Genomic DNA, 14,135 nt, shown 5'->3' on the forward strand with positions numbered 1-14,135 from the left:
CCCTTACAGTGTCCCCCCATGCTATGCCCCCACTACTCTAGTCTATATTCTGTGCCCACTAACTTTTCTCCCCCATACTGTCTCCTCAGGCTATTCCCCTCCCTTCTCACACTGTCTCCTTTCACATCCCCCTGTTCACCATACTGTCTCTTAGATATTTACCCCCTCACTCTCTATACTGCCTGCTCTCACATACCAACTCCACATACTATGTCTGCACATACTTCATCACCCTCACTCCTCATACTGTGTCCACATACATTTTTCCCATCCCTACTCATACTGTGCCAGCATACATTCCCTACTTCGCTCCCCATATGATCTGCACACATCCCCCCACTGACCATACTGTGTCTGTGCCTATACCTCCACACTATTTCCTCATACATGCCCCATACGGTTTCCTCATACATGCCTCCCATTCCCCCATACTGTTTCCTCATACATGCCTCCATCCCGATACTGTTTCCTCATACATGCCCCCATCCCCCATACTGTTTCCTGATACGTGCCCCACATACTGTTTCCTCATACATGCCCCATACTGTTTCCTCATACATGCCGTCATCTCGTCTTTGCTCCTGATTTTGTGTCCTCAAATCTACTCCCAAACATTAAATCCCCCATCTCCACTCCAAATCTCCCTCCACACATTACATCCCCCCATCCCCACTCCAAATCTTCACACACATTAAATCCCCCATCCCTACTCCAAATCTCCCCAGACACGTTAAATCCCCCTATCCCCACTCCAAATATCACCACACATTATATCCCCCATCCACACTCCAAATCTCCCCACACACATTAAATCTCCCCATCCCCATTCCAAATCTTCACACACATTAAATCCCCCCATCCCTACTCCAAATCTCCCCAGACACGTTAAATCCCCCTATCTCCACTCCAAATCTCCCCACACACATTAAATCCCCCCATCCCCACTCCAAATCTCACCACACATTATATCCCCCCATCCCCACTACAAATCTCTCAAAACATTGCATTCCCCCATCCCCACTCCAAAACTCACCACACACATTAAATCCCCCTATCCCCACTCCAAATCTCACCACACACATTAAATCCCCCCATCCCCACTCCAAATCTCCCCACACATGTTAAATCCCCCTATCCCCACTCCAAATCTCTCAAAACATTGCATTCCCCCATCCCCACTCCAAAACTCACCACACACATTAAATCCCCCTATCCCCACTCCAAATCTCACCACACACATTAAATCCCCCCATCCCCACTCCAAATCTTCACACATTAAATCCCCCCATCCCCACTCCAAATCTTCACAAACATTAAATCCCCCATCTCTACTCCAAATCTCTCCAGACACGTTAAATCCCCCTATCCCCACTCCAAATCTCACCACACATTATATCCCCCAACCACACTCCAAATCTCCCCACACATTAAATCCCCCCATCCCCACTCCAAATCTTCACACATTAAATCCCCAATCCCTACTCCAAATCTCCCCAGACACGTTAAATCCCCCTATCCCCGCTCCAAATCTCCCCACACACATTAATTCCCCCCCATCCCCACTCCAAATCTCACCACACATTATATCCCCCCATCTCCACTCCAAATCTCTCAACACATTACATCCCCCATCTCCACTCCAAATCTCTCCCACACATTATATCCCCTATCCACACTCCAAATCTCCCCACAAATTAAATCCCCCATCCCCACTCCAAAACTCACCACACACATTAAATCCCCCATCCCCACTCCAAATCTCCCCACACACGTTTAATCCCCCTATCCCCACTCCAAAACTCACCACACATTAAATCCCCCTATCCCCACACACATTAAATCCCCCTATCCCCACTCCAAATCTCTCAACACATTACATTCCCCATTCCCACTCCAAATCTCTCCCACACATTATATCCCCTATCCACACTCCAAATCTCCCCACACACGTAAAATCCCCCTATCCCCACTCCAAAACTCACCACACACATTAAATCCCCCCACCCCCACTCCAAATCTTACCACACATTATATCTGCAGTGCCCCAGAGTCCTGGTCGTTGCAGTACTGTGGCTCCGCCGCTAAGGGGGCTATGGTACGTCTGATGGCACTGAAGGAGTTCATCTGACCAGGTATCACATACACCAATACATTTCACAGTCTGGCCTCCAGGGGGAGCTAAGGGTACTATTCATTAGGCCACTCCTCACAGTCTGGTAAAACTGGGGGTTAGGCAGGAAGTTAGGGAGAACGCTGACTGGGTTGGAACCAGGCAACACCTTGTGGCAGAGGGTGTTGTAGGGGAAGATTCGGTAGGGTCCCTGTCAGGGGTGGGATCCTGACAGAGGCCTGTCAAACAGAGAGAAAGCTACGGGACCGCGCCTGCACTTCATAGCGGCGGTGCCCTAAGAAAGGACAAGAAGCGAGATCTATTGTGCTGAGTGAGAAACGAGATCAATGCAACAGGGAGAATACCAGTAGGAGTCGTGCTGTTAGACCGAGGCAACATCCTACTGAGGCGTAAATAACCGGTGGCCGGAACACCGAGGAAGTACAGGGCTCTAAGCATTACTTCAAACCAACGGCAGGGCAGAGAGCTATAGGCTGGCTGTCTCACCTACATCACCTACGCAGACATAGGGGGCAACTTGTGGAGAGGGGCGACTCTAGGGTCCCAGAAGAGCTCCGAGCCTTCCCGTCATACGGGTGCGTCCTACCATAAGATCTGGGGGACGAGAAGAAGAAGAAGAACATCAGAATCCAGTTGTGAGGGAACACGAGAAACAGACACAACAGTTGTGGGGACTATCCCGTAAGCACAGCAGGGGAGGACCACAACACATAAGCGCTAGAAGGAAGGCACAGATTTCCACCTGTGAAGGGAACTCTGGAGGTGCCATCGGACCGGCCAGACTTGCGCAGCCCGGCTAACCGTATTCCGGACTGAGGACCCAGAAGCCTTCAGTAAAGAGGTAAAGAGACTGCAACCTGGTGTCCTCATTATTTACTGCACCGCACCTCCACCACCATCCACATCTATCATTGTGCGCCCCTCAGCAGGGTCACGGACCGGGTCTAGCCACCGTGACAACCCCAGAGCAGAGACTCAGAGGCCCGGTACCGGGTACCCCTCGGCCCTGCGGCAGTGGGGGCGCTACAACTTGGCGTCACGAACAGGATCTACTTAAGCCTGAAGAATCAGGTCATGTGTGCCTTGGAACTGTGATTTATTATACTTGGACTGTGACTTATTACAAAGACTGTGCCGCGCCACTTTCCGCCAGAAGTTCCTTCCAAAACCGCCGCCATTACAGCGCTAAGGAGAGCGCAGGAGAAGAAGAAGGGCGTGGAGTGGGCGTAGACAAGCTGGAGAGCGCGAAAGACAATGGCCGCCCAGTCTAAATATTTCTGCCCCTTGAGGACATGTCCGTCAGCAGCCGAGATCCGCCTACTGATCCTCAATGGGGGGCGGAGACAATGAAAACGAAACCGCCCACGAAGGAGAGAGCGGGAAAAGGACCAGGAAGAAGAAGTCAGCGACATGGAGGACGCCATGGCCAGCCGCCAGGAGCCGGAGCGTGGGGTCGGAGCTGAGGACTCCCTCAGCTAACCGGAGAGGCACCGCAGCCAGACCTCCACAGTTGACGCTGACCTCCTGCAGACCGGAGCAGACGAGCTGATCCACCAACTCCTGCGGACGCAGCTGAGCACTGAGGCCGGGTGGAAGAAGACCAACATCGGGAGCCTCACCAGACATCTGTCGGCAGCCTCATCTGGTCCGGAGCAAAAAAGAAGTTCCAGCGCTCCGAAGCCAGAAAGCAAGGCTCTGCCGGAAAGCGAGATGCTGCAAATGGAGATGACAGCGCTCCAGCGCAAGGCCCTGCAACCAGCGTTCCAGATCCCAGCTGAGACGGAGCAGATCGGCACCGGAGGGACCGCATCTGAAGCAGGTATGAAGAACGACCCTGCCCCGCCAGCAGAGGACCTGCTGATAGGCCCCGTCGCGGCGCCCCCTCTCCCTGGGACCTATAGACTCCAGCGCCTTACACCCTGGGATAGGATCACGGGTATGGAGCACTTCTTAAAGGCCCCGATCTCGCCGATCACCTTGCCGAGCGAGGTCTATGCGGAGCTACGGCCGCCAGAGCGAGAGTAAACCTCGATGCAATGGATATGTAAATAGTTAACTGTTTGTTTCCCTGCTCTTTGGTGCTTTAAACCCGACTAGGGTTATTCTTAAAGGGATCCCTTTGTTTACCCGGGATCCCTATTGCTTTTATTTTTGTTTTTGTTTTCCCTTTCTGCTCCTTTTAACCCCCTATTTGGAAAAGAACTGCTGGATCATGAACACTGCATGATTACAAACTCCTTGTAAATAGTTTGCACCTTCTTAAAGGTGCTCTCTACTGGTTTTACAAAAAAGACGGACTCTTTGCGAAGATACGGTTCTTGGAACCTGCACTGGAGTCCTTGCTGCATACGGACTTGTGGCTTGAGAAGTTGTACTACCTCATAGAGACTTGGTCCCCTCTTAAAGGGGATGTTCACATCCTGCACTTATGAACAGTGTTGCCTTAAGATGGTTGAATGGCAATAATGTCTTGAAAAGTATTGATGATGTTGATATGTGAAAGTTAAATGTAACTAACTAGTTGATTGTAAGAAATGTTCAATAATGTTAATAGAAGAATGGGGACAGGAAGTGAACCCGTAGGGGTTAGTGGTGAGTCCTCTTAGGAGCCATATAGGGATGGCTCAGTGATCTTGAACTGAAAGAAAAATGATATGTTCTATACTGTGTATAGTAGTGGAAGGACAGTAGGCTCGGGCGGAAAGGAGCGGTCCTGTAACAGAAAGGAGAGGCAGTAGGTCTGGAGCAGTTAGGACAGGCGGTCCTGCAGACTTAAAGTAGGAGAATGCATAAAAGTTAATTAGCCTTATATGTGATATAAGAAGGTCTTTAGTGGATTTAGCGAGTACATCCTTAAAGGCAAAGTTGGATTGTTGTTCAAAATTTTGCACTTAGTAGAATACCCGGTTGGGTAAGAAAAGTTATTTATAGTAAAGTTATCTAAAAAGTATTTAACCATGTTTGTAACGTTCAAGTGTCCTCACCTCCCATAAAGGGAAGCTCTGTTACAAAGTTGACTTGTACTTGCATTTTCAAAATTGTATGTCTTTTTGCTGACATGTATTGTTGTTTTCTTCCCAGTCCAGGAGTACTGGATTTAACCGGGGGGAAGTGCAGCGCCCCAGAGTCCTGGTCGTTGCAGTACTGTGGCTCCGCCGCTAAGGGGGGCTATGGTGCGTCTGATGGCACTGAAGGAGTTCATCTGACCAGGTATCACATACACCAATACATTTCACAGTCTGGCCTCCAGGGGGAGCTAAGGGTACTATTCATTAGGCCACTCCTCACAGTCTGGTAAAACTGGGGGTTAAGCAGGAAGTTAGGGAGAACGCTGACTGGGTTGGAACCAGGCAACACCTTGTGGCAGAGGGTGTTGTAGGGGAAGATTCGGTAGGGTCCCTGTCAGGGGTGGGATCCTGACAGAGGCCTGTCAAACAGAGAGAAAGCTACGGAACCGCGCTTGCACTTCATAGCGGCGGTGCCCTAAGAAAGGACAAGAAGCGAGATCTATTGTGCTGAGTGAGAAACGAGATCAATGCAACAGGGAGAATACCAGTAGGAGTCGTGCTGTTAGACCGAGGCAACATCCTACTGAGGCGTAAATAACCGGTGGCCGGAACGCCGAGGAAGTACAGGGCTCTAAGCATTACTTCAAACCAACGGCAGGGCAGAGAGCTATAGGCTGGCTGTCTCACCTACATCACCTACGCAGACATAGGGGGCAACTTGTGGAGAGGAGCGACTCTAGGGTCCCGGAAGAGCTCCGAGCCTTCCCGTCATACGGGTGCGTCCTACCATAAGATCTGGGGGACTAGAAGAAGAAGAACATCAGAATCCAGTTGTGAGGGAACACGAGAAACAGACACAACAGTTGTGGGGACTATCCCGTAAGCACAGCAGGGGAGGACCACAACACATAAGCGCTAGAAGGAAGGCACAGATTTCCACCTGTGAAGGGAACTCTGGAGGTGCCATCGGACCGGCCGGACTTGCGCAGCCCGGCTAACTGTATTCCGGACTGAGGACCCAGAAGCCTTCAGTAAAGAGGTAAAGAGACTGCAACCTGGTGTCCTCATTATTTACTGCACCGCACCTCCACCACCATCCACATCTATCATTGTGCGCCCCTCAGCAGGGTCACGGACCGGGTCTAGCCACCGTGACAACCCCAGAGCAGAGACTCAGAGGCCCGGTACCCCATCCCCATTCCAAATCTCCCCACACACATTAAATCCCCTATCCCCACTCCAAAACTCACCACACACATTAAATCCCCCTATCCCCACTCCAAATCTCACTACACACATTAAATCCCCCCATTAGCACTCCAAATCTCCCCACACACATTAAATCCCCCATCCCTACTCAGAATCTCCCCAGACACGTTAAATCCCCCTATCCCCACTCCAAAACTCACCACACATTAAATCCCCCTATCCCCAATCCAAATCTCCCCACACACATTAAATCCCCCATCCCCACTCCAAATCTCACCACACATTAAATCCCCCCATCCCCACTCCAAATCTCCCCACACACATTAAAGCACAGTGTAACAACTCTGCTGGCATCACGGCATGGCCTCTCATCTCTCACCCTATCTTACCCACTGCTCCAGGCCATGATGTGGTTTCTGTTTCTTGCCAGCTCCATATTCTGTTCCTCTGCTCTCTGCATGCTTCCTGGCTGTGTGTATAGGGGGGCAGCGCCTGAACTCTCTGGTTCTTATAGGAATAAGGTGCACCTGTCTAATCTGTTCCTGACCAATTACCAAGAGGCCTCCAATATTTAGTGCAGCTCCACCCAGTGGACTGGGCCTGTGCAATGAGTTAGCTCAGTTTGTGTTTAGCTTCTGAGTTTGCCAGGCCTTGCTCTTTGTTACTCCCTCTCTGGAGGCTTTTCTCTGTGTTCTTGCCTTGATCTTGTTGTCCACCCTCCAGGAGGCAGAATATCCTGGTCCATATGTCTTTGTTCTTGTTTCTTGTCTTGTTCCATTACCTTGTCTGAACTTAGTCTTATCTCGGTCTCCTTGTCTGTGGCTTCCTTCCCTGTTGTGTCTTTGCTTGTGTTCTCAGTCTGCTTATGCTCCGCACTCTTGCGGCTCTGCCTGCTCTGTACCTTTGTGGCTTTACTTCTGCTCCACACTCCGTTCTACTCTGCTCCGCTCCTGTTGCTGCAGGAATCTCTTGCTGCAGCTCCTCTCCGCATTCCTTGCGGTTCTGCTCTGCCGCTGCAGAAACCGCTTGCTTTACCTCCTCTCCATATTCCTTGTGGTTCTGCTCTGCTTAGCTTTTATTGCTTCACTTTCTCTTGCTGCTCTACCGCTCCTATCCGCAGCCTTGCGGTTCTCTTCCTGTGTGAACAGGTCCCAACCTGTTCCTTCATTCTCCTTTCCTTCTGGCTTGTTTCCGTACCTACATCTCCTGTGTGAACAGGTCCCAACCTGTTCCTTCATACCTCATTCCTTTCTGCTTGTTTCCTTTCCTGCACCTACTGTGTGAACAGGTCCCTACCTGTTCCTCCATACTAAAAAATCCGTTCCTGCACCTCCAGTGTGAACAGGTCACTACCTGTTCCTTCATACACCACATCAACCAGCCCTGTGTTCTCTGCCGTGCCTGCCAGCCCTGTGTTCTCTGTTGTGCCTGCCAGCCCTGTGTTCTCTGCCGTGCCTGCCAGCTCTGTGTTCTCTGCCATGCCTGTGTTCTCTGCCGTGTCTCTGCCAGCCCTGTGTCTCAGCCGTGCCAGCCTACTCATCTGAGTTTCAGCTGTGCTCTTCTGCCAGTCCTGCCTGATGCCCACACCAATCCTGGTGTTCCTGTCTCCCAAGTGGGATCAGCAGCCACAGCCAGACACCACCCTGGAGTAGCACCTGGCAGCTGCCTGCTGCACAAGCCTGACCTCACCATCAGAGGCTCCAGTGAAAACCCAGGCAGCTGTCATAGTCACGCCCCTTCCAGGGTAGTCTGGCTTGTGGCACAGTGGGGCCACAAACCCCCCGAGCTCACGCCCACCAGTCAGGGCGTGAGCATGACACACAGCTTCTTTCTTTCTTTTCAAAGCAAAAAAAATAGCACCAGCCATGACTTGGCCTTCTATTACCAAGTGCACCATAACTGCCCCGAGGTCTCTCTATGGTATGTATGTCTTGTCGAGTGTTCAGCAGCTTCATAAAAGTTACCTGCTTCAATGGTACAGTAGTTCTACTTCTGGTATTGCAGGCTATGTTCATATCCACTGGCAATACTGATAAAAACAAGAATCCGGATGGGGATAGGTGACAGGTGATAACGTTGTTGTTGGTGGGATAGCCCATTTAAATAATATTGTTTAGGCACAACCTAGGAGCGTGTAATCTAACTGAGCACATTATTATTATTATTATTATTATTATTACTATAATTATTATTATTATAGTGCCATTTATTCCATGGTGCTTTACATGTGAGGAGGGGTATACATAATAAAAACAAGTACAATAATCTTAAGCAATACAAGTCACGACTCGTACAGGAGGAGAGAGGACCCTGCCCGCGAGGGCTCACAATCTATTTTTTATTTTAAACTTAATTAATTTGTGGTCCTAGTTTGGAAATCTGAAAAAAACTTTTAAATAATTTACCAAAAAAAAGAAAAACAAATGTGCAAAATGTTTAGGACATTGTAGTTATATCTTAAGAACAAATAGTAGGTGGCGAAAGATGTACAGTCATAGATTTTGGGTGCTGTCTTGAAGCCCCTTTCTCTGATCTGACAGCTGGGATGACTTTTTTGGTCTTGTAATCCTCATGTATGTTAAAGACTATAATGTTAATAAATTGCTAACTTTATCATCAATTGCTAACAGAGGGCAGGATATCTCCCCCATTCAGCGAAAGAAAGTCTATTGGTGCAGGAGCAATGGTGAATTAGATGGTGACTGCTCTGCAATGAGAGTGCACTATGTCACCGGGGACTCTAGGTACTTTTTGTCGGCGTGTAGTCTGGCACTCCAGTGCACAGTTTGAAAAAGAACGTAGTAAGGTTAATAAATTACAGTAAATTATGAAAAAATGCTTGGTATTCACAGATGGAATCTTTAGTATAGACTTTTTCCTTATAAGTCATTTACTATGTAATTATGACTTTTTTTTCTTCACAAATGCATTTGTGCAACAAATAGACAAAGTATTAGATTGTTTGGGCATAGTATGGCATCATGTAGGCACAGGGACTATGAGGCCACTGTATTTCTTGTCTACATCAGGGAGTAGTGATGCCATTTTGTTCTCTTTTAAACATTTTTAAAATATTCACAAGATGTTTGTCCTTAAAAATGTCATTAGCCCATGGTAAATTTAAAGATCTGAGATGCCTAAACAGTAGAAACACCCCACAAGTGACCCCATTTTGGAAACTACAACTCAAGAAATTTATCTAGAGCTGTGGCGAGCACCTTGAACTCGCAGGTGCTTCACAGAATTTTATAATCTTGAGTGGTGACAATAAAAAAAACAAAACATTTTTTCCCACAAAAATGTTGCTTTAGCCTCAAATTTTGCAATTTCACAAGGGTAATAGGAAAAAATGGACTCCATAGTTTGTTGTGAAATTTCTCCTGAGTACGCCAATACCCTACATATAATTGGGAACTAATTTTTAGGCAAAAGGGAAGACTCCAAAGGGAAGAAGCGCCATATTATAGTGCAGATTTTGTTGGAATGGTTTGCAGGTGTCATGTCACATTGGCAGAGCACCTGAGGTGCCAGAACAGCAGAACTCGCCCAAATAAGTGACTTCTTTTTATAAACTACACATCTCAATAAATTAGTCTAAGGGTGAAGTGATCACAGAATAATATGCCATTTGGTAGTGATTAAAAAACTACATTTTTACTAAAAAAATTTATTTTAGCCCCAGAATTTAAATGTTCACACTGGGAAAGGGGTAAAAATAGCACCAAAATGTGTCACAATTTCTGTTGAAAGTGGCAATACTTCATGTGCTGTACAGTTCTGAAAGAGTGCTATTTGTTTCTTGGAGCACAGATTATCATAGAATAGTTTGTGGACTTCATATACAGAGCTCCCAAGTGTCAGAAGAGCAGAATGCCCCCTCAAGTGACCCCATTTTGGAAATTACACCCCTCTGTGATTTTGACTCTAAGATTTTCCTCCAGAAACAAGCATCAATGGATGTTGCTGAGTGATAATTGCAAATCTGCCACTGTAGTGCCCAGTACAACGGGGTGCCCAGAACGTTGTAGTGCTCATACATTATGTCCAGCTTGTGCTACTGGAGACACACACCCCATAAATTAAGCAGGCTCTCTTCGATACAGTACTGACAAGCATGTGGATCTTAGCTGTGGTTTAGACACACAGTTGGGCTCAGAAGGGAAGAGGGCATTTGAATTTAGGAGTGCAGATTTCACTGGATTTCTTTTTGGGGCAAGGAGCCATTTCACTTTCCCAGAGCTTTTGTGTTACCAGTAACATAGAAACCCCTATATTTCTGTTGACAAATGACAGACCTAAGTGGTGACTTGTTTTTTTATGGATTGAGTTGAAGCTTTTATTTGGAACATTTTACATAAAAGCTTGGATAACATTTATCCTGTTCTCTGCACTGAGCACTTGCTTCAGGGTTTCCATCTAAATCTCCAAATGACATGACTCAGATGAAACCCCAGATGGATTCATTGACTATAATGAGGCAGCAGAATGACCCTGGACACTGTTTTGGCCTTTTTGTTCAAGGGTGTCCATTTATTCAGAGGTGCACAAAATTGTGGTTGACTGCGATTTTATGCATGCTTAAAAAGATGGCCACCACAGGATCAGATGCCAGAGTGTCTCCCTGCCTCATTATAGGAAATCTTCCGTTGGGAGTTCTGTCTGAATCGCATACTTCAGAGATTTAGACGGAAACCTCGGTATAAGCATTCAGCGTAGAGTGCAGGATAAATGTGCGCCGCGCCTTACTGTGATCTTTGGGAGGCAGAATGAACAAATGAACAGCAGGTCAAGAATTGGTTTTATTTTTTATGCCTTTCCTTGTGTGGCTGAAATGTGCCCCTAACAGTCGCGAGTGGAATCGCGATCCACACGCAGCTGTTAACATGTTAAATTAAATACTAAGAATGATTACTCTAGAACATTGAAACTGCATTAGAAAATGTGGAAAAATGAAAAATGCTATATATATTTAAGAAATATTAATTTGAAAAATTGCTATAAAAAATTACAGAAAAAAGAAGGTACTTTGCGCATTTATTGGCCCATATATGTCTGCCCAACAGCCAACATCAAGGTGTCCTTCCTTTTTTCACATTTTGTATGGCAGTAATGTAGTTTCAATGTTCTAGAGTAATCATTCTTAGTATTTGATGGTGCGATTTGTATCAAATCCTTTTTGGACATGTTCACTCCTACTCCCATCAACCAGAGGTGATTTTAAGTAGTTAGCTGGTCCATTCCTGCCCAATAAATTGTAGGCTTTTTTGCCCAGGAGGGGTGAAATATCAGGACAGGGACCCAACTTTGAAAGACGCCTTGATGTTGGAAGTTGGACACATATATATTTGCTAATCTATGACCTTAGTACCTTATTTTTTATTGCAATTTTTAATAGCAATTTTGTAGATTAATATGTCATATATATTATATAGCAAATTTATTTTTTTCCATGTTCTATGGCAGTAATGCAGTTTCAATGTTCTAGACTCTAGAGAGTAATCATTCTTAGTATTTCATGGTGCAAGCTTAGAGATTGACAGCGGCATTTAACATGTTTACAAAAACTATGACAGCGGCATTTAACATGATTGTGCCGGCAACGCGTCACAAACCCCACCCATCGGCGCCTGTGTCACATGACTGTGGGATTGGCATGACAACCTGGGGTATGCATGAGACTCCTGAGGTTGTCATTGCTGGATAGCTATGAGCATCGCCCAGTGGCCGGTGCCCATAGCAGGTGATCATTTTAGCTGCACGCAGCAGGGCTGCAGCTCTGCTGTGTGCAGCACAGGCGATTGGATGGTAGCAGCTTCTAGTCTTCTGTGGAGACTATTGAAGCTAGTAAAAAGTTTTTAAAAAGTTTTTTTAAATATAAAAAAATATATAAAAGTTTAAATTACCCCCCCATTCGAAGAACAAAAACAAAAAATACACATATTTGGTATCGCCAAGTTCAGAATCGCCAGATCTATCAATATACAAAAATATTAATCCAATTGGTAAATGGCATAATGAGGAAAAAATGTTAAAACGCCAGAATTACGTGTTTTTGTACCTGCAACATTGCATTAAAATGCAATTACAGGTGATCAAAACATTATATACACCAAAATGGTATCAATAAAAATGTCATCTCAGCAAGGAAAAAATAAGCCCTCACCCAACCCAAGATCACGAAAAATGGAGACGCTACAGGTCTCGGAAAATGGCTATTTTTTTAAACAAAACTTTGGATTTTTTTTTCACTACTTAAATAAAAAAGAACCTAGACATCTTTGGGATCTATGAACTCATAATGACCTGGAGAATCATAAAGGCAGGTCAGCTTTAGCATTTAGTGAAAATAGTAAAAAAAAACAAACCAAAAAACAACTGTGGAATTTCACTGTTTTTGCAAATTCACCCAATGGTGTCATTCAAAAGTACAAGTTGTCCAGCAAAAAACAAGCCCTCATATGGCCATATTGACAGAAAAAATAAAAAAGTTATGGCTCTGGGAAGGAGGGGAGCGAAAAACGAAAACACCCAAAGCGGGGAACGGGGATAATATTTATTTTACAGTAATGTTCACATAAAATGATCAGTTTCCTCAGGATATATTGGAAGAGGGGGAGTAAAACATGAAAGAAAAAATCCCAGTCATGACAGGTGTTAAGTACTGACAAATATCAGTCTTTATCTCACTTGATCTAATTTCTCATAATGTACTATACTTTATTCTTAACACACTCAAAACAGTGATTGAACATGGATTCAAGGATAGCATATAGTTGTCTATGTAAGGGGTGCCCTTTACTAGATTAATAGAACTTGATGTTTTGCTGTGTGTCTAGCTCACTCTCTGTTACTTTATGAATGGCCAGCATGACACAGGTATTAATTTACCATTGTACTGAACTATTAAACTGCGTAAGAGGATAGAGGACAGCCATGTAACTGAGGTAGCGTGCATAGGTCCATCAACACTAGAATAAATAGGTTGGTGCTCTGAAAACATACACTAATTTCATACCATTCTTATGGACTTGTCTCTCACTGTTACACATTCTAGAAAGACATTATCAAACGGATTCAATGTGAATTCATTGAAGTCAAATTTTATGAAAGTAACAGGCCCCAGCGAATTCAGATATACTGTATTACAATTCGATAAGTGCTAATGCCAAAAGTGCCTGCCCACTTTTTTTACACAGTAAATATAAGTAAATCCAAACACAGTTGGTTCTGACCTTCCTATAAATGCAGGCTTTACCATGTTATTAGCCATAGGTAAGTGTTCACACTAGGCAGTCAGGTCAGGGACCCATCCGATCTGAGATTACCTTGACGTTTGGTGGATGGGCTCACAATTTTTGGCCAAATCTTGTGCTAAGCATCTCATGTGTTTTTTCATAGATTTCACAAGCCATTAAGCTATTCACATTTCATGTATTGCACATTTCCTTGTTTTAGTACAGTTGAGTGCAGACATTGATCTATTTGCTATGTAACACTTTTTTTACACAGCGCAGCCATCACATAACATGGTATAACACAGCCAATTAGGAGGGACTATCATAGTCTGTGTATAGTAGCCTAGGCAGGGAATACACCAACCATTTTGGGGTGATTTGGAACAGTGAGAGGACGTCAGAGGTCACAAAACAGTAATAGAGGTGCGTAAATCCTCCAGACAATATTGTGCTGTACTGCTGCAGCAGTGAAAAAAGATGAGTAGTAGTCTGTGAGTAATAGAGAGATTCTATTGATGGGGCAGATAGAGATAGGAGAGGTGCTAGCAGCAT

Source organism: Ranitomeya variabilis, chromosome 1 (assembly GCF_051348905.1).
Source record: "Ranitomeya variabilis isolate aRanVar5 chromosome 1, aRanVar5.hap1, whole genome shotgun sequence".
NCBI lineage: Eukaryota > Metazoa > Chordata > Amphibia > Anura > Dendrobatidae > Ranitomeya > Ranitomeya variabilis.